Below are 15,716 nucleotides of genomic sequence, written 5' to 3'. Positions count from 1 at the left end.
AGTTATTTTATGAAGCTTTGCCCAATAAAATAAAATTTATTTTGGCCAGGGATTACCATCCTAGAAAAACTCTGGATTGGTTACACACCGAGAGTACAACTCTGTGGGCTGCAATACAAAATTGTGATGAGTCTCCTGATAGAAAATTCAAAAGAGCGAGTGAGGAAATAGCAGAAACTCACATAAAAAGAGATCAGGGAAGATTTGAGAGCCCTAAAAGGAGTTATGCTGAAGTGTTGAAAACTCCTAGACCTTCCCAGCCAAATAAAATTCAGCATAGGCCAGATGGGAATCAGGGTCCAAATGTTGCTGAAAAGAACCCAAACCACCAGAAGGAGTTTAGAAATAGACGGTTCCCTCCTTTTCAACGATATCAAAATAATTATTATAGGGGATATCAGCGTAGGCCAGAAAGGGCTCAAAGTGGTTCTGAGTCAGACGGTTCTGGGAGGTCACAATCATATCGGTCCCAGAATCAATCTCCCAAAGATTATGGGAGAAAGAGAAGTAACCTATATGATCGAATCGATCAAATCCAAAATCAGTTTGGTATGTTGATGCAGCGGATGGAGGAATTATCTAAAACCATCAATGCTAACCCTAAAAATCCTTTTTTAGGGGTAACCCCTCCTGTAGAGAGTCCTCCCCAAATATAAAGGGAGAGAAGCAGATAAGTATGTCAAATGTTGCAGAGGTTGTTGACTTAAATGTATGTCAAATGGAGCAATCTAATAAAATTGTCTTTCCCCATAAAAGGAATTTAACCCTTACAAAGCCACATGGCAAGGGGGAGGGGAAACCTGTTTGTTCTGTCTTACAGCACACAAAGTCTTCAGCTGTAGAGTTGAGCGAACACCTGGATGTTCGGGTTCGAGAAGTTCGGCCGAACTTCCCGTAAATGTTCGGGTTCGGGATCCGAACCCGAACCGGACTTCGTCCCGAACCCGAACCCCATTTAAGTCAATGGGGACCCGAACTTTTGGGCACTAAAAAGGCTGTAAAACAGCCCAGGAAAGAGCTAGAGGGCTGCAAAAGGCAGCAACATGTAGGTAAATCCCCTGCAAACAAATGTGGATAGGGAAATGAATTAAAATAAAAATAAAAAAAATAAAAATGAACCAATATCATTTGGACAGAGGTCCCATAGCAGAGAATCTGGCTTCACGTCAGCAGAGAATCAGTCTCTTCATGCCATAGCAAAGAATCTGGCTTCATGTCAGCACAGAATCAGTCTCTTCATGCCATAGCAGAGAATCTGGCTTCATGTCAGCACAGAATCAGTCTTCATCTCATAGCAGAGAATCAGGCTTCACGTCACCCACCACTGGAACAGGCCACTGTCACACATTTAGGCCCCGGCACCCAGACAGAGGAGAGCGGTCCCGTAACAGAGAATCTGGCCTTATGTTAGCGCAGATCTGTCTTCATGTCATAGCAGAGAATCAGGCTTCACGTCGCCCACCACTGGAACAGGCCACTGTCACACATTTAGGCCCCGGCACCCAGACAGAGGAGAGCGGTCCCGTAACAGAGAATCTGGCCTTATGTCAGCGCAGAATCTGTCTTCATGTCATAGCAGAGAATCAGGCTTCATGTCACCCACCACTGGAACAGGCCACTGTCACACATTTAGGCCCCGGCACCCAGACAGAGGAGAGCTGTCCCGTAACAGAGAATCTGGCCTTATGTCAGCGCAGAATCTGTCTTCATGTCATAGCAGAGAATCAGGCTTCACGTCACCCACCACTGGAACAGGCCACTGTCACACATTTAGGCCCCAGAACCCAGACAGAGGAGAGCGGTCCCGTAACAGAGAATCTGGCCTTATGTCAGCGCAGAATCTGTCTTCATGTCATAGCAGAGAATCAGGCTTCACGTCACCCACCACTGGAACAGGCCACTGTCACACATTTAGGCCCAAGCACCCAGACAGAGGAGAGCGGTCCCGTAACAGAGAATCTGGCCTTATGTCAGCGCAGAATCTGTCTTCATGTCATAGCAGAGAATCAGGCTTCACGTCACCCACCACTGGAACAGGCCACTGTCACACATTTAGGCCCAAGCACCCAGACAGAGGAGAGCGGTCCCGTAACAGAGAATCTGGCCTTATGTCAGCGCAGAATCTGTCTTCATGTCATAGCAGAGAATCAGGCTTCACGTCACCCACCACTGGAACAGGCCACTGTCACACATTTAGGCCCAAGCACCCAGACAGAGGAGAGCGGTCCCGTAACAGAGAATCTGGCCTTATGTCAGCGCAGAATCTGTCTTCATGTCATAGCAGAGAATCAGGCTTCACGTCACCCACCACTGGAACAGGCCACTGTCACACATTTAGGCCCAGGCACCCAGGCAGAGGAGAGAGGTCCCGTAACAGAGAATCTGGCCTTATGTCAGCGCAGAATCTGTCTTCATGTCATAGCAGAGAATCAGGCTTCACGTCACCCACCACTGGAACAGGCCACTGTCACACATTTAGGCCCCGGCACCCAGACAGAGGAGAGCGGTCCCGTAACAGAGAATCTGGCCTTATGTCAGCGCAGAATCTGTCTTCATGTCATAGCAGAGAATCAGGCTTCACGTCACCCACCACTGGAACAGGCCACTGTCACACATTTAGGCCCAGGCACCCAGGCAGAGGAGAGAGGTCCCGTAACAGAGAATCTGGCCTTATGTCAGCGCAGAATCTGTCTTCATGTCATAGCAGAGAATCAGGCTTCACGTCACCCACCACTGGAACAGGCCACTGTCACACATTTAGGCCCCGGCACCCAGACAGAGGAGAGCGGTCCCGTAACAGAGAATCTGGCCTTATGTCAGCGCAGAATCTGTCTTCATGTCATAGCAGAGAATCAGGCTTCACGTCACCCACCACTGGAACAGGCCACTGTCACACATTTAGGCCCCGGCACCCAGACAGAGGAGAGCGGTCCCGTAACAGAGAATCTGGCCTTATGTCAGCGCAGAATCTGTCTTCATGTCATAGCAGAGAATCAGGCTTCAAGTCACCCACCACTGGAACAGGCCACTGTCACACATTTAGGCCCTGGCACCCAGACAGAGGAGAGCGGTCCCGTAACAGAGAATCTGGCCTTATGTCAGCGCAGAATCTGTCTTCATGTCATAGCAGAGAATAAGGCTTCACGTCACCCACCACTGGAACAGGCCACTGTCACACATTTAGGCCCAGGCACCCAGGCAGAGGAGAGAGGTCCCGTAACAGAGAATCTGGCCTTATGTCAGCGCAGAATCTGTATTCATGTCATAGCAGAGAATCAGGCTTCACGTCACCCACCACTGGAACAGGCCACTGTCACACATTTAGGCCCCGGCACCCAGACAGAGGAGAGGTTCATTCAACTTTGGGTTGCCCCGCAATATAATGGTAAAATGAAATTAAAAATAGTATTGAATGAGGAAGTGCCCTGGAGTAGAATAATATATTGTTAAGGGGAGGTAGTTAATATCTAATCTGCACAAGGGATGGACAGATCCTGTGGGATCCATGCCTGGTTCATTTTTATGAACGTCAGCTTGTCCACATTGGCTGTAGACAGGCGGCTGCGTTTGTCTGTAATGACGCCCCCTGCCGTGCTGAATACACGTTCAGACAAAACGCTGGTCGCCGGGCAGGCCAGCACCTCCAAGGCATAAAAGGCTAGCTCTGGCCACGTGGACAATTTGGAGACCCAGAAGTTGAATGGGGCCGAACCATCAGTCAGTACGTGGAGGGGTGTGCACAGGTACTGTTCCACCATGTTAGTGAAATGTTGCCTCCTGCTAACATGTTCCGTATCAGGTGGTGGTGCACTTAGCTGTGGCGTGTTGACAAAACTTTTCCACATCTCTGCCATGCTAACCCTGCCCTCAGAGGAGCTGGGCGTGACACAGCTGCGTTGGCGACCTCTTGCTCCTCCTCTGCCTTCGCCTTGGGCTTCCACTGGTTCCCCTGTGACATTTGGGAATGCTCTCAGTAGCGCGTCTACCAACGTGCGCTTGTACTCGCGCATCTTCCTATCACGCTCCAGTGTAGGAAGTAAGGTGGGCACATTGTCTTTGTACCGGGGATCCAGCAGGGTTGCAACCCAGTAGTCCGCACACGTTAAAATGTGGGCAACTCTGCTGTCGTTGCGCAGGCACTGCAGCATGTAGTCGCTCATGTGTGCCAGGCTGCCCAGAGGTAAGGACAAGCTGTCCTCTGTGGGAGGCGTATCGTCATCGTCCTGTGTTTCCCCCCAGCCACGCACCAGTGATGGGCCCGAGCTGCTTTGGGTGCCACCCCGCTGTGAACATGCTTCATCCTCATCCTCCTCCACCTCCTCCTCATCCTCGTCCTCCTCGTCCTCCAGTAGTGGGCCCTGTCTGGCCAAATTTGTACCTGGCCTCTGGTGTTGCAAAAAACCTCCCTCTGAGTCACTTCGAAGAGACTGGCCTGAAAGTGCTAAAAATGACCCCTCTTCCTCCTTTTCCTCCTGGGCCACCTCCTCTTCCATCATCGCCCTAAGTGTTTTCTCAAGGAGTCATAGAAGTGGTATTGTAACGCTGATAACGGCATCATCGCCACTGGCCATGTTGGTGGAGTACTCGAAACAGCGCAACAGGGCACACAGGTCTCGCATGGAGGCCCAGTCATTGGTGGTGAAGTGGGTCTGATCCACAGTGCGACTGACCCGTGCGTGCTGCAGCTGAAACTCCACTATGGCCTGCTGCTGCTCGCACAGTCTGTCCAGCATATGCAAGGTAGAGTTCCACCTGGTGGGCACGTCGCATATGAGGCGGTGAGCGGGAAGGCCGAAGTTACGCTGTAGCGCAGACAGGCGAGCAGCGGCAGGGTGTGAACGCCGGAAGCGCGAACAGACGGCCCGCACTTTATGCAGCAGCTCTGACATGTCGGGGTAGTTGCGAATAAACTTCTGCACCACCAAATTCAGCACATGCGCAAGGCAAGGGATGTGCGTCAAATCGGCTAGTCCCAGAGCTGCAACGAGATTTCGCCCATTATCGCACACCACCAGGCCGGGCTTGAGGCTCACCGGCAGCAACCACTCGTCGGTCTGTTGTTCTATACCCCGCCACAACTCCTGTGCGGTGTGGGGCCTGTCCCCCAAACATATGAGTTTCAGAATGGCCTGCTGACGTTTACCCCGGGCTGTGCTGAAGTTGGTGGTGAAGGTGTGTGGCTGACTGGATGAGCAGGTGGAATAAGAGGAGGAGGAAGCTGAGTAGGAGGAGGAGGCTACAGGAGGCAAAGAATGTTGCCCTGCGATCCTTGGCGGCGGAAGGACGTGCGCCAAACAGCTCTCCGCCTGGGGCCCAGCCGCCACTACATTTACCCAGTGTGCAGTTAGGGAGATATAGCGTCCCTGGCCGTGCTTACTGGTCCACGTATCTGTGGTTAGGTGGACCTTGCCACAGATGGCGTTGCGCAGTGCACACTTGATTTTATCGGACACTTGTTTGTGCAGGGAAGGCACGGCTCTCTTGGAGAAGTAGTGGCGGCTGGGAACAACATACTGTGGGACAGCAAGTGACATGAGCTGTTTGAAGCTGTGTGTGTCCACCAGCCTAAATGACAGCATTTCATAGGCCAGTAGTTTAGAAATGCTGGCATTCAGGGCCAGGGATCGAGGGTGGCTAGGTGGGAATTTACGCTTTCTCTCAAATGTTTGTGAGATGGAGAGCTGAACGCTGCCGTGTGACATGGTTGAGATGCTTGGTGACGCAGGTGGTGGTGTTGGTGGTACATCCCATGTTTGCTGGGCTGCAGGTGCCAACGTTCCTCCAGAGGCGGAGGAAGAGGCCGAGGCGGCGGCAGCAGCAGAAGAGGCCGAGGCGGCAGCAGCAGAAGAGGTAGCAGGGGGAGCCTGAGTGACTTCCTTGTTTTTAAGGTGTTTACTCCACTGCAGTTCATGCTTTGCATGCAGGTGCCTGGTCATGCAGGTTGTGCTAAGGTTCAGAACGTTAATGCCTCGCTTCAGGCTCTGATGGCACAGCGTGCAAACCACTCGGGTATTGTCGTCAGCACATTGTTTGAAGAAGTGCCATGCCAGGGAACTCCTTGAAGCTGCCTTTGGGGTGCTCGGTCCCAGATGGCGGCGGTCAGTAGCAGGCGGAGTCTCTTGGCGGCGGGTGTTCTGATTTTGCCCACTGCTCCCTCTTTTGCTACGCTGTTGGCTCGGTCTCACCACTGCCTCTTCCTCCGAACTGTGAAAGTCAGTGGCACGACCTTCATTCCATGTGGGGTCTAGGACCTCATCGTCCCCTGCATCGTCTTCCACCTAGTCTTGATCCCTGACCTCCTGTTCAGTCTGCACACTGCAGAAAGACGCAGCAGTTGGCACCTGTGTTTCGTCATCATCAGAGACGTGCTGAGGTGGTATTCCCATGTCCTCATCATCAGGAAAAATAAGTGGTTGTGCGTTAGTGCATTCTATCTCTTCCACCCCTGGGGAAGGGCTAGGTGGATGCCCTTGGGAAACCCTGGCAGCAGAGTCTTCAAACAGCATAAGAGACTGCTGCATAACTTGAGGCTCAGACAGTTTCCCTGATATGCATGGGGGTGATGTGACAGACCGATGGGCTTGGTTTTCATGCGCCATCTATGCGCTTTCTGCAGAAGACTGGGTGGGAGATAATGTGAACGTGCTGGATCCACTGTCGGCCATCCAATTGACTAATGCCTGTACCTGCTCAGGCCTTACCATCCTTAGAACGGCATTGGGCCCCACCAAATATCGCTGTAAATTCTGCTGGCTACTGGGACCTGAGGTAGTTGGTTCACTAGGACGTGTGGCTGTGGCAGAACGGCCACGTCCTCTCCCAGCACCAGAGGGTCCACTAACACCACCACGACCATGTCCACGTCCGCGTCCCTTATTAGATGTTTTCCTCATTGTTCCCGTTCACAACAATTTTGAGAATGGCAAATTTGGGAATGCTTTTTCAACCCAGAACAAAAAGTCTGCTTTTACGGTCACTACAAATAACTTGACCAACTAAAACAGTGCAGATTTGGTTGAATAGAGATGTGAGACCTGTTTTTTTTTTGCGCTGTGTGACAGGTATAGGTTTAATCACAGAATGACACTTCTATCAGCACGCTAGCGTGTGTCTTAGGTTTTTCTGAATGACACTATCAATACCTTCAATGTAAGATTTTCTTTTTGGGATAGATTTCAAGTAGGCCTCAAATACCAGAAACTAGTTATTTTGAGAATGGGAAATTTGGGAATGCTTTTTCAACCCAGAACAAAAAGGTCTGCTTTTACGGTCACTACAAATAACTTGACCAGCAAAAACAGTGCAGATTTGGTTGAATAGAGATGTGAGACCTGTTTTTTTTTGCGCTGTGTGACAGGTATAGGTTTAATCACAGAATGACACTTCTATCAGCACGCTAGCGTGTGTCTTAGGTTTTTCTGAATGACACTATCAATACCTTCAATGTAAGATTTTCTTTTTGGGATAGATTTCAAGTAGGCCTCAAATACCAGAAACTAGTTATTTTGAGAATGGGAAATTTGGGAATGCTTTTTCAACCCAGAACAAAAAGTCTGCTTTTACGGTCTTTACAAATAACTTGACCAGCAAAAACAGTGCAGATTTGGTTGAATAGAGATGTGAGACCTGTTTTTTTTTGCGCTGTGTGACAGGTATAGGTTTAATCACAGAATGACACTTCTATCAGCACGCTAGCGTGTGTCTTAGGTTTTTCTGAATGACACTATCAATATCTTCAATGTAAGATTTTCTTTTTGGGATAGATTTCAAGTAGGCCTCAAATACCAGAAACTAGTTATTTTGAGAATGGGAAATTTGGGAATGCTTTTTCAACCCAGAACAAAAAGGTCTGCTTTTACGGTCACTACAAATAACTTGACCAGCAAAAACAGTGCAGATTTGGTTGAATAGAGATGTGAGACCTGTTTTTTTTTGCGCTGTGTGACAGGTATAGGTTTAATCACAGAATGACACTTCTATCAGCACGCTAGCGTGTGTCTTAGGTTTTTCTGAATGACACTATCAATACCTTCAATGTAAGATTTTCTTTTTGGGATAGATTTCAAGTAGGCCTCAAATACCAGAAACTAGTTATTTTGAGAATGGGAAATTTGGGAATGCTTTTTCAACCCAGAACAAAAAGTCTGCTTTTACGGTCACTACAAATAACTTGACCAGCAAAAACAGTGCAGATTTGGTTGAATAGAGATGTGAGACCTGTTTTTTTTTGCGCTGTGTGACAGGTATAGGTTTAATCACAGAATGACACTTCTATCAGCACGCTAGCGTGTGTCTTAGGTTTTTCTGAATGACACTATCAATACCTTCAATGTAAGATTTTCTTTCTGGGATAGATTTCAAGTAGGCCTCAAATACCAGAAACTAGTTATTTTGAGAATGGGAAATTTGGGAATGCTTTTTCAACCCAGAACAAAAAGTCTGCTTTTACGGTCACTACAAATAACTTGACCAGCAAAAACAGTGCAGATTTGGTTGAATAGAGATGTGAGACCTGTTTTTTTTTGCGCTGTGTGACAGGTATAGGTTTAATCACAGAATGACACTTCTATCAGCACGCTAGCGTGTGTCTTAGGTTTTTCTGAATGACACTATCAATACCTTCAATGTAAGATTTTCTTTCTGGGATAGATTTCAAGTAGGCCTCAAATACCAGAAACTAGTTATTTTGAGAATGGGAAATTTGGGAATGCTTTTTCAACCCAGAACAAAAAGTCTGCTTTTACGGTCACTACAAATAACTTGACCAGCAAAAACAGTGCAGATTTGGTTGAATAGAGATGTGAGACCTGTTTTTTTTTGCGCTGTGTGACAGGTATAGGTTTAATCACAGAATGACACTTCTATCAGCACGCTAGCGTGTGGCTTAGGTTTTTCTGAATGACACTATCAATACCTTCAATGTAAGATTTTCTTTTTGGGATAGATTTCAAGTAGGCCTCAAATACCAGAAACTAGTTATTTTGAGAATGGGAAATTTGGGAATGCTTTTTCAACCCAGAAAAAAAAGTGTGCTTTTACGGTCAATACAAATAACTTGACCAGCTAAAACAGTACAGATTTGGTTGAATAGAAATGTCAGGTCTATTTTTTAGGCGCTGGGTGACAGGCTCAACTTGCCCCTGATGTAATATATGGCCAAAAAATAATCAGACTGTTGATTGTTAAATGCACTTGGGTGACACAGGCTCAGCCTGCACCAGATGTAGTATATGGCCAAAAAATAATCAGACTGTTGATGGTTAAATGCACTTGGGTGACACAGGCTCAGCCTGCAGCTGATGTAGGATATAGCACAAAATAACCACACTATCGATGGTTAAATACACTTGGGTGACACAGGCTCAGCCTGCAGCTGATGTAGTATATGGCCAAAAAATAATCAGACTGTTGATGGTTAAATGCACTTGGGTGACACAGGCTCAGCCTGCAGCTGATGTAGTATATGGCCAAAAAATAACCAGACTGTTGATGGTTAAATGCACTTCGGTGACACAGGCTCAGCCTGCAGCTGATGTAGGATATAGCACAAAATAACCACACTATCGATGGTTAAATACACTTGGTGATAGCTCGTGCTGGCGCACCACAAGTCACAAAATGGCCGCCGATCACCCCAGAAAAAAAGTGATCTAAAAACGCTCTGGGCAGCCTCAAAAAAGTGAGCAAGTCAATAATAGCACTTCAATGATCCACAGCTGCAGATCGATCACAGAATGAAGTCTTTTGGAGGAGTTAATCTGCCTAATCTCGCCCTAACGTCGCAGCTGCAACCTCTCCCTATACTGATCATAGCAGAGTGACGTGCGGCGCTATGTGACTCCAGCTTAAATAGAGGCTGGGTCACATGGTGCACTGGCCAATCACAGCCATGCCAATAGTAGGCATGGCTGTGATGGCCTCTTGGGCCAAGTAGTATGACGCTTGTTGATTGGCTGCTTTGCAGCCTTTCAAAAAGCGCCAAGAAAGCGCCGAACACCGAACCCGAACCCGGACTTTTACGAAAATGTTCGGGTTCAGGTCCGTGTCACGGACACCCCAAAATTCGGTACGAACCCGAACTATACAGTTCGGGTTCGCTCATCCCTATTCAGCTGCACAGATGAAGGTATACGATTCTGCTAATAAAGGGAAGGAGGTGGAGTCGAGGACAAGTATAATTGCCAAGCAGGAAAACAATTTCAATAATCATTCCAAATATCTTTGTTCCATACAGGAAATAGAAAATAGATATTATGTGAAAGTTGAATTATTTGATAATTTCTCACCAAAAATAGCCTTGATAGATACAGGTAGCCAAGCAACTTTATTATCTTTAAAGTACTTTCAACAATTGCAGGATGTATCTTCTAATAGGTATAAGTTAAAAAGTTTTAATGCTAACCTGGTAAGTGTCTCAGGCAACGCCCTCAAGGTTTTAGGTAAAGCTTGGCTGGATTTTAAAGTAGGAAACAAAGTAATTAGCCATCCTACATTGATTGTGGATATGCCCATTGATAGATTAATTATTGGCATCGATTTCCTGAAAAGATTAAGCCCAGTTATTGATTTTACAAACGGAAAATGCAAATGTGATCGCACACTACATCCAGCACTCTGCCCTCCATGCTGGATTAGACATTGGTTTATATTTTGGCCAAAGCATAGTAAGCCACTCACCGCGTCAAGGTTGTCTCATGAGTGGTCCCTAACTCTTGTTCCTACCTGTTCATGGGCCATGACAGCCACATAAAATCCAGGGGATGCAGGTCAGCATGCAAGCCAAGTACACTTTGCTTGTAACCCCGTCCGGTGCCATTACGGCTTTCATCGGATCCAGGGATGCAAGTACCAACATGCATGCTGAACCCACCATATACTTCTCCTGGAGCCAGATGGCTAATGGTAGGTTCTATACAAGCAGACTCAGTTTTATACTGACTTTAAAACCAGCCTCAAGGACAGATTAACTGGTCAGGTGTGCAATGACTCCAAGGAGATCGCCACGCCTCCAATATATACTACAAAGAAAAAAATATAAGGGGTTGGGTCAGCACAACCTGCCTGTAGGTGCAGAACACTATGGCGAAATACATATACAAACGGAAAATGCAAATGTGATCGCACACTACATCCAGCACTCTGCCCTCCATGCTGGATGAGACATTGGTTTATATTTTGGCCAAAGCATAGTAAGCCACTCACCGCGTCAAGGTTGTCTCATGAGTGGTCCCTAACTCTTGTTCCTACCTGTTCATGGGCCATGACAGCCACATAAAATCCAGGGGATGCAGGTCAGCATGCATGCCAAGTACACTTTGCTTGTAACCCCGTCCGGTGCCATTACGGCTTTCATCGGATCCAGGGATGCAAGTACCAACATGCATGCTGAACCCACCATATACTTCTCCTGGAGCCAGATGGCTAATGGTAGGTTCTATACAAGCAGACTCAGTTTTATACTGACTTTAAAACCAGCCTCAAGGACAGCTTAACTGGTCAGGTGTGCAATGACTCCAAGGAGATCGCCACGCCTCCAATATATACTACAAAGAAAAAAATATAAGGGGTTGGGTCAGCACAACCTGCCTGTAGGTGCAGAACACTATGGCGAAATACATATACAAACGGAAAATGCAAATGTGATCGCACACTACATCCAGCACTCTGCCCTCCATGCTGGATGAGACATTGGTTTATATTTTGGCCAAAGCATAGTAAGCCACTCACCGCGTCAAGGTTGTCTCATGAGTGGTCCCTAACTCTTGTTCCTACCTGTTCATGGGCCATGACAGCCACATAAAATCCAGGGGTTACAAGCAAAGTGTACTTGGCTTGCATGCTGACCTGCATCCCCTGGAAAAAAAGAGTTAGGGACCACTCATGAGACAACCTTGACGCGGTGAGTGGCTTACTATGCTTTGGCCAAAATATAAACCAATGTCTCATCCAGCATGGAGGGCAGAGTGCTGGATGTAGTGTGCGATCACATTTGCATTTTCCGTTTGTATATGTATTTCGCCATAGTGTTCTGCACCTACAGGCAGGTTGTGCTGACCCAACCCCTTATATTTTTTTCTTTGTAGTATATATTGGAGGCGTGGCGATCTCCTTGGAGTCATTGCACACCTGACCAGTTAATCTGTCCTTGAGGCTGGTTTTAAAGTCAGTATAAAACTGAGTCTGCTTGTATAGAACCTACCATTAGCCATCTGGCTCCAGGAGAAGTATATGGTGGGTTCAGCATGCATGTTGGTACTTGCATCCCTGGATCCGATGAAAGCCGTAATGGCACCGGACGGGGTTACAAGCAAAGTGTACTTGGCTTGCATCCTGACCTGCATCCCCTGGATTTTATGTGGCTGTCATGGCCCATGAACAGGTAGGAACAAGAGTTAGGGACCACTCATGAGACAACCTTGACGCGGTGAGTGGCTTACTATGCTTTGGCCAAAATATAAACCAATGTCTCATCCAGCATGGAGGGCAGAGTGCTGGATGTAGTGTGCGATCACATTTGCATTTTCCGTTTGTATATGTATTTCGCCATAGTGTTCTGCACCTACAGGCAGGTTGTGCTGACCCAACCCCTTATATTTTTTTCTTTGTAGTATATATTGGAGGCGTGGCGATCTCCTTGGAGTCATTGCACACCTGACCAGTTAATCTGTCCTTGAGGCTGGTTTTAAAGTCAGTATAAAACTGAGTCTGCTTGTATAGAACCTACCATTAGCCATCTGGCTCCAGGAGAAGTATATGGTGGGTTCAGCATGCATGTTGGTACTTGCATCCCTGGATCCGATGAAAGCCGTAATGGCACCGGACGGGGTTACAAGCAAAGTGTACTTGGCTTGCATCCTGACCTGCATCCCCTGGATTTTATGTGGCTGTCATGGCCCATGAACAGGTAGGAACAAGAGTTAGGGACCACTCATGAGACAACCTTGACGAGGTGAGTGGCTTAATATGCTTTGGGCCAAAATATAAACCAATGTCTCATCCAGCATGGAGGGCAGAGTGCTGGATGTAGTGTGCGATCACATTTGCATTTTCCGTTTGTATATGTATTTCGCCATAGTGTTCTGCACCTACAGGCAGGTTGTGCTGACCCAACCCCTTATATTTTTTTCTTTGTAGTATATATTGGAGGCGTGGCGATCTCCTTGGAGTCATTGCACACCTGACCAGTTAATCTGTCCTTGAGGCTGGTTTTAAAGTCAGTATAAAACTGAGTCTGCTTGTATAGAACCTACCATTAGCCATCTGGCTCCAGGAGAAGTATATGGTGGGTTCAGCATGCATGTTGGTACTTGCATCCCTGGATCCGATGAAAGCCGTAATGGCACCGGACGGGGTTACAAGCAAAGTGTACTTGGCTTGCATGCTGACCTGCATCCCCTGGATTTTATGTGGCTGTCATGGCCCATGAACAGGTAGGAACAAGAGTTAGGGACCACTCATGAGACAACCTTGACGCGGTGAGTGGCTTACTATGCTTTGGCCAAAATATAAACCAATGTCTCATCCAGCATGGAGGGCAGAGTGCTGGATGTAGTGTGCGATCACATTTGCATTTTCCGTTTGTATATGTATTTCGCCATAGTGTTCTGCACCTACAGGCAGGTTGTGCTGACCCAACCCCTTATATTTTTTTCTTTGTAGTATATATTGGAGGCGTGGCGATCTCCTTGGAGTCATTGCACACCTGACCAGTTAATCTGTCCTTGAGGCTGGTTTTAAAGTCAGTATAAAACTGAGTCTGCTTGTATAGAACCTACCATTAGCCATCTGGCTCCAGGAGAAGTATATGGTGGGTTCAGCATGCATGTTGGTACTTGCATCCCTGGATCCGATGAAAGCCGTAATGGCACCGGACGGGGTTACAAGCAAAGTGTACTTGGCTTGCATGCTGACCTGCATCCCCTGGATTTTATGTGGCTGTCATGGCCCATGAACAGGTAGGAACAAGAGTTAGGGACCACTCATGAGACAACCTTGACGCGGTGAGTGGCTTACTATGCTTTGGCCAAAATATAAACCAATGTCTCATCCAGCATGGAGGGCAGAGTGCTGGATATAGTGTGCGATCACATTTGCATTTTCCGTTTGTATATGTATTTCGCCATAGTGTTCTGCACCTACAGGCAGGTTGTGCTGACCCAACCCCTTATATTTTTTTCTTTGTAGTATATATTGGAGGCGTGGCGATCTCCTTGGAGTCATTGCACACCTGACCAGTTAATCTGTCCTTGAGGCTGGTTTTAAAGTCAGTATAAAACTGAGTCTGCTTGTATAGAACCTACCATTAGCCATCTGGCTCCAGGAGAAGTATATGGTGGGTTCAGCATGCATGTTGGTACTTGCATCCCTGGATCCGATGAAAGCCGTAATGGCACCGGACGGGGTTACAAGCAAAGTGTACTTGGCTTGCATGCTGACCTGCATCCCCTGGATTTTATGTGGCTGTCATGGCCCATGAACAGGTAGGAACAAGAGTTAGGGACCACTCATGAGACAACCTTGACGCGGTGAGTGGCTTACTATGCTTTGGCCAAAATATAAACCAATGTCTCATCCAGCATGGAGGGCAGAGTGCTAGATGTAGTGTGCGATCACATTTGCATTTTCCGTTTGTATATGTATTTCGCCATAGTGTTCTGCACCTACAGGCAGGTTGTGCTGACCCAACCCCTTATATTTTTTTCTTTGCAGTTATTGATTTTGTTAATAAGGTGATATGGTCTCAAGTGAGGATGCCCATTAATTATGAACAATCACAATCCTATCACAATAGGCGTAACTGCCATGTGATAGAGGAAAGGCCGGATTCCATTGACTTACATTTCCGAAATAGCCAAGTCCCTGATGTCTCTTTCCTGCAAACCACTCCAAATTCCACTATAGGTGAACAGGAAGATAACACCATATGTGTGTCTCCTGAACGAGTAAAAGATGTCTGTTTGGAAGGGGATGTTCTTACAATCCACCTACACCCAGAAACTACTGACCCTACTGAGTTTAATGGTCACGAACAATTCCTAGTGGGAATGGAAAAGGTGGATGATGAGATGTTCTTCCCAGTACAGGTGAATGACTTAGGAAGAACTAAGAGGGCTAAATTAGATTTGCGCCATGAAAATAGTTCAATTAGTAGGGATCTACTAAATCAAGTGGCCCATTCTAAAGTGATTCGATATCCAAATCCACAGGATAATTGGATACATGACTTGGATAATGATTCTGATAATCATAATATAATTGCAAAATGTATATTAACCATTTCTATTGCAGGAAAATCAGCTACTCATTTATTCCTGGTGATTGATGAACCCAGATATCCCATGTACATTGGCAACGATATTTTACATCGTTTTGCCATCCATGTGGATATAGTGAATTCCACATTGTGGACAAGATTAAAAGGGAATCCTGATGGTTTTATGGATGAACATGAAGCACCCAAGTCATCCCAGATACTGCCTTATGCAGTCAGTGTATTAGTACCACGAGATATAATAATCCCTCCAGGTACTAATAATTTCCTGTTACCCATTCAGGTGTCAAAAGGCCAAAAATTAAAGAATTGTGATGCATTGATATGCCTATCAAACGGAATGCAACAATAAGGTATTTCAGTAAATCATACCCCTATGGTGAATTTACAGACATTTAAAACCCAAATAATTGTGAATAATGGTATGCCAAATGAAGTCCATTTG

Source organism: Bufo bufo, chromosome 8, assembly GCF_905171765.1.
Source record: "Bufo bufo chromosome 8, aBufBuf1.1, whole genome shotgun sequence".
In the NCBI taxonomy this organism is placed as follows: Eukaryota; Metazoa; Chordata; class Amphibia; order Anura; family Bufonidae; genus Bufo; species Bufo bufo.
The sequence above is the reverse complement of the archived record's forward strand: the minus strand, read 5'-3'. Positions refer to the sequence as shown.